This window comes from Ailuropoda melanoleuca, chromosome 5 (genome assembly GCF_002007445.2).
Source record: "Ailuropoda melanoleuca isolate Jingjing chromosome 5, ASM200744v2, whole genome shotgun sequence".
Classification (NCBI taxonomy): domain Eukaryota; kingdom Metazoa; phylum Chordata; class Mammalia; order Carnivora; family Ursidae; genus Ailuropoda; species Ailuropoda melanoleuca.
In genome coordinates, this window is record NC_048222.1 from 101,862,559 (window position 1) to 101,874,011 (window position 11,453).

Consider the following 11,453-nt stretch of genomic DNA (forward strand, 5'->3'; position numbering starts at 1 on the left):
CTGAGCCTCAGTTTCCTAATCCATAAGTTGGGGGTAAGAATCATGCCTACCTCATTAGGCTGTGGGGGCTGAATAAGCCAGTTCATGTACAGCACTTAACACAGCATCTGACACATAGTAAGCATGTCATAAATAGAAACTACGAATACTAGTATCTTTATTCATCTTGATACGGTCAGCAGTGGCTTTCAAACAGTGCAGTCATAGCTGATCCTCAAAGGATTCAGGGCAGCTCAGACCAGGCTTCTGTGAACAGTAACTATTTTTCCTCATAACACTAAATTCTTTTCCAATTACTACCTTACATTTATGCCATAATGGGAAACGTAAATAAAAAATCAGTTTTAATTGTCTTTCTAACCCAAAAGTGAAAAACCTTCCATATAGATACTTGTAAATTGAAAGACATTTGACCTGGGTGATTCTAGCTAACTAGAGAGCAGAGCAATGAATCTCCTGACTCTTTCCACCCACCAGGCAAAGCACATGGACTCGAAGAGGAGGCGCTTGGTTGCTAAAGGTGTGCTGTGCCCTGTGCACCTGCTTGTGGCATTTTTTTGTTTGTATTTTGTCATTTTGTCATGATTCAATTTCACTTTCCCCATACCTACAGAAGCCATTATTTAAAAGACAACCGGCATTTTTCTGAAATTGTCTTATTCATTTCATAGTGAAAATATCTATGTTACACATTTTATACTGCCTTCTCTATGAAAAGAGAGTATTCAGTTTAATACTGAATATTAAATGAGGGTTATTTTCAGTTGCAGATTATTAACTTGACTTTGACCCTTTGTAAAATTATGGGTATCCCGTAAATTGCTTCCTCAGAAGGCCTCTCATTGATTCTAAACATTATTAAGAGTGAATTAGAGTTATCTGCATTAAATGAAATAATAGTGACTTCCAAACTAAGTCAGAAATTTCCAACTTATATTCTTATGTGTAATGAGACTTCCACAGAAGCGTTACATGTTAAACAAATGTTAAACAAATGAGATACTCCTTAAAGCTATATTTCTATTACTCTTAGGAGGGATACATTCCAACACCAGAGCAGAGCCTGATGGAAAGTCAAGTTAACATTTTCTAAATAATATAGCACAAAATGCAGTATAGTAATCAATCTTGAAATTGATCTGATACAGTTAGAGAATCTTTGAGTCCAGCCTTCATCTGCAGTGCAAATATGAACATTTCTCGAAACGTCCTTGACACTTGGTCTTTCTGTCTCTCCTTGAATATTTTGGTGACTGAGTTTAGAAGGGTGGTTCTTGATGGAATATTACTCAGCTATAAGAAAGAACGAATTCTCAACATTTGCTGCAACATGGACAGCACTGGAGCAGATAATGCTAAGTGAAATAAGTCAAGCAGAGAAAGACAATTATCATATGATTTCTCTCATCTATGGAACATAAGAACTAGGATGATCGGCAGGGGAAGAAAGGGATAAAGAAGGGGGGTAATCAGAAGGGGGAATGAAACATGAGAGACTATGGACTATGAGAAACAAACTGAAGACTTCAGAGGGGAGGGGGNAAGGATAGACTGGTGATGGGTAGTAAGGAGGGCACGTATTGCATGGTGCACTGGGTGTTATACGCAAGTAATGGAGCATCGAACTTTACATCGGAATCCGGGAATGTACTGTATGGTGACTAACATAATATAATAACAATCATTAAAAAAAAAAAAAAAGAAGGGTGGTTCTTGAAATTGGGTGTGAAACAAATGGTCTGTAACCCACCCATGAAGGTTCTGCCTCATTAGATCCGGAGTCCAGGAATTATTTTTAACAAGCTCTGCGGGTGATTTGACTTCAGGGCAAAGTTGGAAAATTTCTTTATTTGGAAAGTCATTCATATGTTGAACCCAGCCCTGCCCCCTTTCTGTCTCTCCATAAATCTAGTTCTGCCTTCTGGGGCCCTCCACTGCTCTACACAGTCACTCTTCAGATTATTTTCTTTGCTTTTACCACACATTTTTCTTTAATGAGTATCAAGTACCAGGTACTTTACTTTTCTACTGGGATGTATTAGTGAACTTGTCCTTGTGAGGCTTACGTTCTAGCATGGATAGAAGGACAGTGTTCAATGAACCTAATAAATAACTATAGTCTGTTTAGATGGTGACAAGAGCTGCCAAGTAAAGAAAAAGCAGAGCAAGGGAGGAGGGCATTGGGAGGTCTGGGGTGGGGGAAATATTGCAGTTTCAAAAAGTAGGTAAGAGCGGACATCGTGGAGCAGGCACATTTGGGCAAAGACCTCAAGAGAGGAGACAGTATATTTGGGGTAGAGCATTTCAGAAAAAAAGGAAAAAGGTAGTGGGAACCTGCCTGGTTTGTTCAATGAAGAGCAAAGAGGACTGTGTAACCGGAACAGAGTAAGCAAGGGCAAGGATGGTAGGAAAGGAGGTCCGAGGACCTACAGACCACGTGGGGCCCTGTCAACCACTGGGGAGACTTTGACTTTTCCCAAGTAGTTTCCCCTTCTTTAACTGATTCAGTTGTCCTTCACCTTATAGGGTTTCCAACCACTACTAGTGAACATTCACATCCAGTATAAATTTGGCAGAGTAATAGGCATTAAATATATTATTCCTCAAAGCATTAGCATGGACGTCATCATTGTTATCACACTTTGTGACGTTAGCGAATGACATTTCTGAATATTAAGTAACGTGTCTGGGCTTTCCCTAATTGTTAGAAGAGAATCAATTTGTTTGCAGAATTAAACCTACGTAAAAGTCATTAAGGCACCCCAAAAAGACATTCCAATATGAAATTAAGTTATGGCTTAGTAAGTATAATATTTGCGGTTGAATTCAGAAGTGAATTAAAGTCACACTAATAAAAACTGCCATGGGAGTGCAAGATTTGCACCTGTTTTCATTTTTGCCATGTGCCATTCATTGGGATATCGCAGGTTCACTCGGCTGATAAGGGGAAAACCGTTATGGCAGGAAACGACCTTGATTTTAGCCCATTGCCCATCACTCAGGCAGCGTCTCATCATATCTGTACACCTTCCATCTACTCACAGCCATTACAATTGGAGTAATCAATACAGTTAAGAGTAACCTAGTCTAAGATAAAAAGTGAGGGCAGAAGACAGTGAAAACCAAATTACTTTCTCACCTCTGATGTCAGGCCTCCTGTTTGAGATTCAATCAGGAAAGCTAATGAGTAAATGGATGGGAAGCCTTCATCCTCCTGTCCACGTCACTCTGTTTTCTTTCACCCGTGATCAGAGTTGTCCTTCTTAATCCTCTTGTATTCAGAATTATGGTGTTAAATTTGACTGTTACCTTTTAATAGAACTTAAGGCTCTGAAAATCTCCTTATTAAATCTTACCCAGATTTAATAGTCGTCTTTCTAAGACGACTAGAAATACTTGTGGCAGTACTACGAGCATACAGAATCCATAAACATTCAGGTAAGTATACATTTCAAGACATCTGAAGCAACAGGTTGGGGCCTCGCTGTGAAGAGTGACTATGACGTGTATGAAGGGCATAAAGTCTACACTGAGATAGAAGCTAAACTTTGGCATCAGATAGGAAGGAGAAAGAGAGAAGGAAAAGATGACAGTTAAGGAGACCCTTGAATTTGATTAGATGCAACTAACCTACACCTGGCTCGGCAGGATTTCCTAACCTCCTATGAAAACAGTGACACGGTGCATAGCATATTGATTGACATTTCAAGCTGGCCAAAACTTTGCCTCCACCAGAATTCAGCACAGACCGCCAGATCATATCCTAGACACCAGAAGCGATTTTTTTTTTTTTTTGCTTTTAAATTCCAGTGGTTTTAAAAGACTGTAAATCCATCGATTAGTGCTAGAATGGTGTTGATATAAATTATTTAATAACATTTTATAGCTTCCAGGATTGTTTCCTCCCAAAATATGTCTTCAATTTTTATTTTCAAATGAAAAATATGTGCTTATTGGAAGTTTACATTTTCTGTGGGTTACTCAAATACCCTATCGCTAGGTATCGCTTGACATTCTGAATGAATTCTTTTTTGTATTATCATAAATTTTCATCACCCCAAATTAATTTTAACATTTCAATATTTTTTTTAAGAAAATGAAAAGTTAAAACAAATAACTCTAATGTATTTATATTTGTTTCACATTTCTTTCTTGGAAAGCTCACAGGTTTGAGTCTTGATTAACACTGCATTCGTCTGGGGGGCTCAGTTGGTTAAGTCTCAGGTCATGGGCTCAGGTCATGATCCCGGGGTCCTGGGATCCAGTCCCATGTCAGGCTCCCTGCTCAATGGGGAGTCTGCTTCTCCCTCTGTCTGCTGCTCCTCCTGCTTGTGTGCTCTCTCTCTGACAAATAAATAAATAAAAATCTTTGGAAAAAAACAACATTGCATTAATCTATTGACAACATTAAACTTAACATCAACTGTTTAAAATGATAAATAGTTCAGTATATTGAAAAGCAGCTCTTTGATAGGTAAAATCTTTTTAAGAGTTGGTCATGATAGGGGCACCTGGGTCGCTCAGTCATTAAACATCTGCCTTCGGCTCAGGACGTGATCCTGGAATCCAGGATCGAGCCCTGCATCGGGCTCCCTGCTCTGCTGGGAGCCTGCTTCTTCCTCTCCCACTCTTTCTGCTTGTGTTCCCTCTCCTGCTGGCTGTCTCTCTCTGTCAAATGAAGAAATAAAATCTTTAAAAAAAAAAAAGAGTTGGTCATGATAGGTTCATTTACTCACAGAGAGTCAGTCCCCGGGATACCATTTGCCTCTACAAGAGAGGCTGCCTATACAGCAACAAGAGAGAGAGTTGAAATCCAAGTGATTCCCCTCTCTTTACTTTTACCACTCTTCCTCTTTAACCCAGATGAGAAGAAATGGAACTTTCCTGAATTTTTTGAAGTAAAAAATAAACCATGGTTGTCTGTGGTGTTTCAATCTGTTAAACAATTTAAATGAACCTTTTAGAAGCCAGCATTTATTTCTTGTTTCACTCCCAATGCTTTGGATATACTGACGAGGCTGAATTACCAGTCACAGTCCCCAGTGTGGACTGATCACAACTCCATGCATTTCTTTTGGTTACCATGAGGGCGAAAAATGAAATAATGAATTGTATAGATGCTGCGGTTAAAAGTAAATACTCAGACCTTAAAAATCTTGAAATAAAATGAAAACATGATGACCCATGGGGTCATTCTAACATGTTATTATGTATATTTAGTTTTGTATCATAAACAAATCTGATCTTGATGGTTCAGAAGACAGCCCCTTCTTCTGGACCTTTGGCAATCGGTCCAGTAAATTTTGGCTCTTACTCTTGGTAAGCTGGGCACGTGGATGTGGAGTATGGTGTGAGAGAAGGTAGTGTAGCTGAGCGGGTCCCACTCACAGTGGACAAGCTCTCTTTCTCCTATAAAGAGGACAGGATAATGATTTCCTCAGAGGGCTACTGTAAGGATTAAATGAGGTCATATAGTGTGCTGGTCATTGTTTTTATTCTTATCGCTGTCCTCCTTCTGTCTCAAATCCTTCATCGAAATCTCTCGAGTTCACTGGGTATAAATTCCTGCCAGAGCAACCAGTTATTACACAGCAATTCTATAACAACAGTGAAATACTTGCAGTGTTTAAACCTTATTATTGCATTCTGCCCCATTCTGTGTCCAAACAAGATAACAATTATACTTTTTAAGGTGAAAGTCCCCATAACGATGGAAGTGATGGGAAGAGTTCCCATAATCTGTGTTACCCACAAACTTGGAACAGGGCCCAACATATACATTTTTATGATCATGAAAAAAAGAGAAGCAATTATTACTCATCATCCCCTTTTCATTATTTTATTTAAAGGCAGTCTCATATTTGGAATGAAACTCATTGACGTGAGTGCTATCTAGCCAGCTGTTTACAAACAGAATGGAATTTCTTCACCTTCCTACCACTGTGATAGCTCTGGGGGAGATAGAGAAGAATGCCTTAAGTGGGGGTCAGCCTGTCTCAGAAGATAAACACTTTGGGGTGCCTAAGTGGCTCAGTCAGTTAAGCCTAGACTCTTGGTTTCAGCTCAGATCATGATCTCAGGGTCCTGAGATCAAGCCCCACATCGGGCTCCCTGCTCAGCTGGGAGTCTGCTTGAGATTCTCTCCCTCTCCCTCTGCCCCTTCCCTCATGCTCTGTTTGTACCTCTCTAAAATAAATAACATTTTTAAGAAAGATAAACACCTCATTAGGCAGCTCTCATCTTTGCAAATTAACCCCAGTCTCACACCTGGGCCTCAGCCATTATAGGTTCAAGACTCACCTTATTAACAAGCCAGGGAGTTCTTCCCCTGGGTTGGGACTTACTAACCAATATGAAAGAGCCTGATATGTAGACCAGGATGTCAGTTTTCATGTATATGAAGAACTATGATTGCCATGTGGATTACAACAGTCATGCCAAGATGACCGGGTCTCTCTTTCTAGGAGAAAGGACACAGGAAGCCAAGCTCATAATCAGACAGTTGCTTTTTAATCCTAAACAGTTGAAGAGGCTCTTGTGAGCTTTCTAGTGTGATGTTGACGGCCTTTAAATTACCAACAGAGTGACAAAACAGCTTTTATATCAAGCTGACTTTGGAGGTCTCATCAAGGACTGAGGAGAGATCTGAATTAGGAGGGTGATGTGGTAATACACATGGTAAATCACCATAGAGACACCAGGGGAGCTTTTAAAAATTACTTGCTACCTAGACATCCATAACCCCTAACCAATTAAATGAGATTTTTGAAGATAGACCAGACTCTGTGAATTGGTAGAAACTCCCATGTAATTATGCATGCAGGCCAAGGGTAGGGATAGAGCTAGCTCCGTTGGAGGCCTGTCCCCAAAGCGGAAGTGCATGAGGTGATGGGCTGTCACCCAGTACTCAAAGAACCTCTCATCCATGTAGGTGAGGAGTGTTGCCTGAGATGGTCTGAGGATGCCATCTTGGTGTCAGGAGATAAGAACATGGTAGAAAGGAAGGCATGTCTAAAAAGATAAGTCCATACATCAAATATAAAGGATAAGAGAAAATGACACAATTAGCCACACCAGGGGCTGGGAGAGTCCAGAAAGGAAGGTCTGAAGAATAAGTTTGCTCTGGTAAAACAGTTCAGTATTTGGCCAAGAATAAAGACCAGGAGCTGAGACCACCTTAATGCACTCCAGAGGCAGCTGTGGCTGCTTCCAGAAACTGTGTGCCTCCAAATAGAATTTAGCAACTTTGGAGAGGATTGGGAACAGTAGGGAGAACGAAGTATCTAGAAATTTATTTTAGAAGCCAAAGTACAGGGAAGTGCAGAGCAAAGTGGGGGTGGGGAATTCTGTTTTCACAAAACCCGGCTGTGAAGGGTGACAAAGGAACGTGGCAATGGCTTGGGAGTCCTGAAGATCAAAGGGGCATTTTGTTCTGTCTTTGGAAGTTGGAAGAGATTTGGACATTTGTGATTGATAGCACTGTAAGGTTTACCAAGAAATGTCATTTATCTTTCAGCAAGAAACAGAATAAAAGGCTTAGAAATACCAGGATTTCCTCTCTTTCCTTTTTGTTTTCAATTAGTATCTGTTATTTCTGGATGTTGGACCCTGGTTTCAGATTTATGTATTTTAAGGACAGCAATACATCTCCCTAAAACTGTGACAATCAAATGGAATCATTGAAATAGTTTAGTATAGTACTCATTATGTGGCATCTCAAAACATCTTAAAAGGCATTTCTTTAATCTAAGTAAAGCATATTTTTAAGAATTTTTTTGGAGACATTTGCATTGTTTCTTGAAGTAATTGGAAACGTGCTGGGTTATCTAACAACCAAAATCGAGAATCACTCGTACAGAAAAATTGTGCAACCTTTCTTTCTGGACACAGGCAGGCTCTGGGTTCTGGCTGCCTTTGGAGCTGCAAAGGAGAAAAAAAAAAAGATAGCTCTTGAAAATGAAAGAAATTTGAATTCTGGTCATCAGCCTAGGGATGCAGACTAGACAGGGGATCACCTGCAAATGAGGGGAGACTAGCAGCATCGGGTCCACAGACAAGATTTAGAGTCTGATCCAACATTGAAGCAACACTGACAATTGTCAAGCTCATGCTTTAAACATAGTCTTCTGTAAATCACAAAATTAGAGCGATAGTAGGAACATCAAGGGATCACTTTAGCACCTGCTTTTCTCTAAGTTGTTATGAGTGAATTTCAAAGGATTGAATCCATTTATAGATAATCCTCCTTTTAAAAAATCTGGCCACTAATATCTGTAATCCCATGAAAAATAACATTTCAGATAATTTTGTTTACTTCTCATTTCATGTATTAATTCTATATTGGTTTTCTTCCACATCTCTCTTTTCCTAAAGCTCATAAAAGGTCAATAAGCACTTCGTATAGCTTCCTCTGTTATTTCCTTAGGTGTTCACAAAAGCAAACGTGTTCAAGATTGCATACCATTTATGTTTTAAAACACGGTTTTCATCTGTTCACAAATTATGGAAAATTATTTGTTTTGAGATTTTCCATGCTTTGTCTCATCCCAGGGGTGAATTTTTTGGAAAGCTTTAGTAACATATGTTCAGTCATTTTTGATGATGGGAAGGTGGGAGGGAAAAATCAACTTTCCTTCCTTTTTTTATTGTGGTAAGAAACACATAACACAAAGTTTACCATCATAAATAATCATTTTTAAGTGCACAGTACAGTAGTGATAACGCTGGCCCATCATTGTGCAATGGATTTCTAGAAAATTTTCATCTTTTAAAACTAAAACTCGGGACGCCTGGGTAGCGCAGTCGTTAGGCGTCTGCCTTCGGCTCAGGGCGTGATCCCGGCGTTCCGGGATCGAGTCCCACAACGGGCTCCTCTGCTGGGGAGCCTGCTTCTTCCTCTCCCACTCCCCCTGCTTGTGTTCCCTCTCTTGCTGGGAAATTTCTGTCAAATTTCTGTCAAATAAATAAATAAATAATCTTAAAAATTTTTTCTGTCAAATAAATAAATAAATAATCTATTTCTGTCAAATAAATAAATAAATAATCTTAAAAAAAAAACCCAAAAACTAAAACTCTATTCTCATTGGACAACGAATCACTTTGATCCTTCCAGCCCCTAACAGCCACCATTTTATTTTCATCTTCTACCTCATATAAGTGGAGTCGTATATTATTTGTGACTGCTTTATTTATGAAATGAAGGTTCATCAGTGCCTATGACAGGATTTCCTTCTTTAAAAAAAAAAAAGATTTCTTAGAGAGAGAGAGAGACTACATGAGCTGAGGGGTGGGGTGGGGAGGACAGAGGGAAAAGGAGAGAATCTCAAGCAGACTCCCCGCTGAGGACAGAGACCAAGACCCTGAGATCATGACCTGAACCAAAACCAAGAGTTGGTCACCCAACCAACTGAGCCATCCAGGTGCTCCAGGATTTCCTTCTTTTTAAAGACTGAATAATACTTTACTGTATGTGTATACTACATTTCTTTATCCACTCATCCATTGAAGGACATTTAGGTTGGTTCTATCTCTTGGCTGTTGTAAGTAACATTGCAGGGAACATGGCTGTGCAGACATCTCTTTGAGATCCTGTTTTCAGTTCTCTGGATATACACCCAGTGGGATTTCTGGATCATATGACAGCTTTAATTTTAATTTTTAGAGGAACATTTATAGTGTGTTCCATAGTGGCTACACCATTTTGTAATATCACCAACAGTATCCTAGGATTCCAATGTCTTCGTATCTTCAACACTTGTTATTTTCTGGTTTTGGTTTTTGTTTTATAGCAACCATCCTACCTGGTGTGAGGTGATACCTCACTGTGGTTTTGATTTGCATCTCCCTGATGATCAGTGACGTTGAGCATCTTTTTAAAACTCTGTTGGTCATTTTTATGTTTTCCTTGGAGAAATGTCTACTCAAGTCCTTTGTTCATTAAAAAAAATTTTTTTTTCGGCTCTTGAGTTGAAGGAGTACCTTATATATTTTGGAGATTAACTCATTAACAAATACAGGGTTTGCAAATATTTTCTCCCTTTCCATAGGTGGCCTTTTCACTCTGTTCATGGTTTCTTTTGTTGTGTGGAAGCTTTTCATTTTGATGTAGTCCCATTCATCTATTTTTTGCTTTTGTTGCCTGTATTTTTACTCTCATATCCAAGAAATTGTTGCCAAATCCAAAGTCATGAAGCATTCCCCCTAAAAGTTTTCTTCTAGGAGATTTACAGTTTCATGTCTTACATTTAGGTCTTTAATCCATTTTGACTTAATTTTTGAATATGTGGTAAGGTAGAGGTCCAAACACATTCTTTTGCACGTGGATATCCAACACCATTTGTTAAAGAGACTAACCTACTCCCATTGTGTAGCATTGGAACCTTTGCCAAGATCCTTTGAAAATATGCATGAGGGTTTGTTTGTTTTTTTCTGGAATCTCTGTTCTCTACCATTGGTTTCTATATATCTATCTTTATGCCGTTACCACACTGTTTTGATTACTGTAGCTCTGTACTGTTGAAGTTAGTAAGGGTGAAGCCACCAACATTTTTTCCCCTCAAGATTGTTTTGGCTTTTTGGAGTCATTTAAGATTCCATATGCATTTTAAAAATCTTTTTTTCTATTTCTGTAAAAAATGCCATTGGGATTTTTATGTGGATTGCAGTGATTCTATAGATTGTTTTGTTTGTAGTTAAGTCTTCCATTCCATGAACACAGAATATTTCTCCATTTATTTGTGTCTTCTATAATTTATTTGAGCAACATTTTGTAGTTTTTTTGAAAATTAAATGATAATTTTATTCAATTTAAATTCTTTATTGGGCAATTTGTACAGAAATGAAATTATATAGGTTTGCTTTTGTAAGAATGTAACAAGTAAGCAGAAATGCAGAAGTAAAAGTAGGAGGGTATACAAACAACATGAAAATATTAAGTAAATGAATATATACTATACATATATATATTGTATATATAATAGGTATGTAGGTAGACAGAGAGAGAGGTAGAGAGAGAAAGGAAAGTAAGAGGGTAAGGGAAGGTTGATTCTCTTGATTGAAAGAAAGTTCTCTGAAGATGTTGTTTCTAATATTCACCTTGTTAGTAAGTTTAAGTTGAAATACCATTGTAAAGTATTGTGAAATAATCAAATTTCAATTGCAAATGTGATGGTTGGTGAGAAATGCATCAGATATATGTTGGAGGTCATTTTTTAGAGGCTTTCAAAAGTATTTAAATTCATATTATTTTTCACACTAATATTTCTAAAATGCTTTTCCTTTAACAATAGGGAAAATTACATGTATGTGATGACTATGCAGAGCACACTTGTCCCATAATCTTTTTTTTTTTTATTTTTTTATTTTTTTTTTTTAAAGAGTTTCTTTATTTATGTGACAGAGAGACAGCCAGCGAGAGAGGGAACACAGCAGGGGGAGTCAGAGAGGAAGAAGCA

The 11,453-nt window shown here is 38.4% G+C and overlaps 1 protein-coding gene across 1 annotated transcript in view; it reads left to right on the top strand.

The window, feature by feature from the left end:
* DCHS2 (dachsous cadherin-related 2) overlaps window positions 1-11,453 on the top strand; it is a 119,723-nt gene that overhangs the window by 67,327 nt on the left and 40,943 nt on the right. The window lies entirely within an intron of this gene.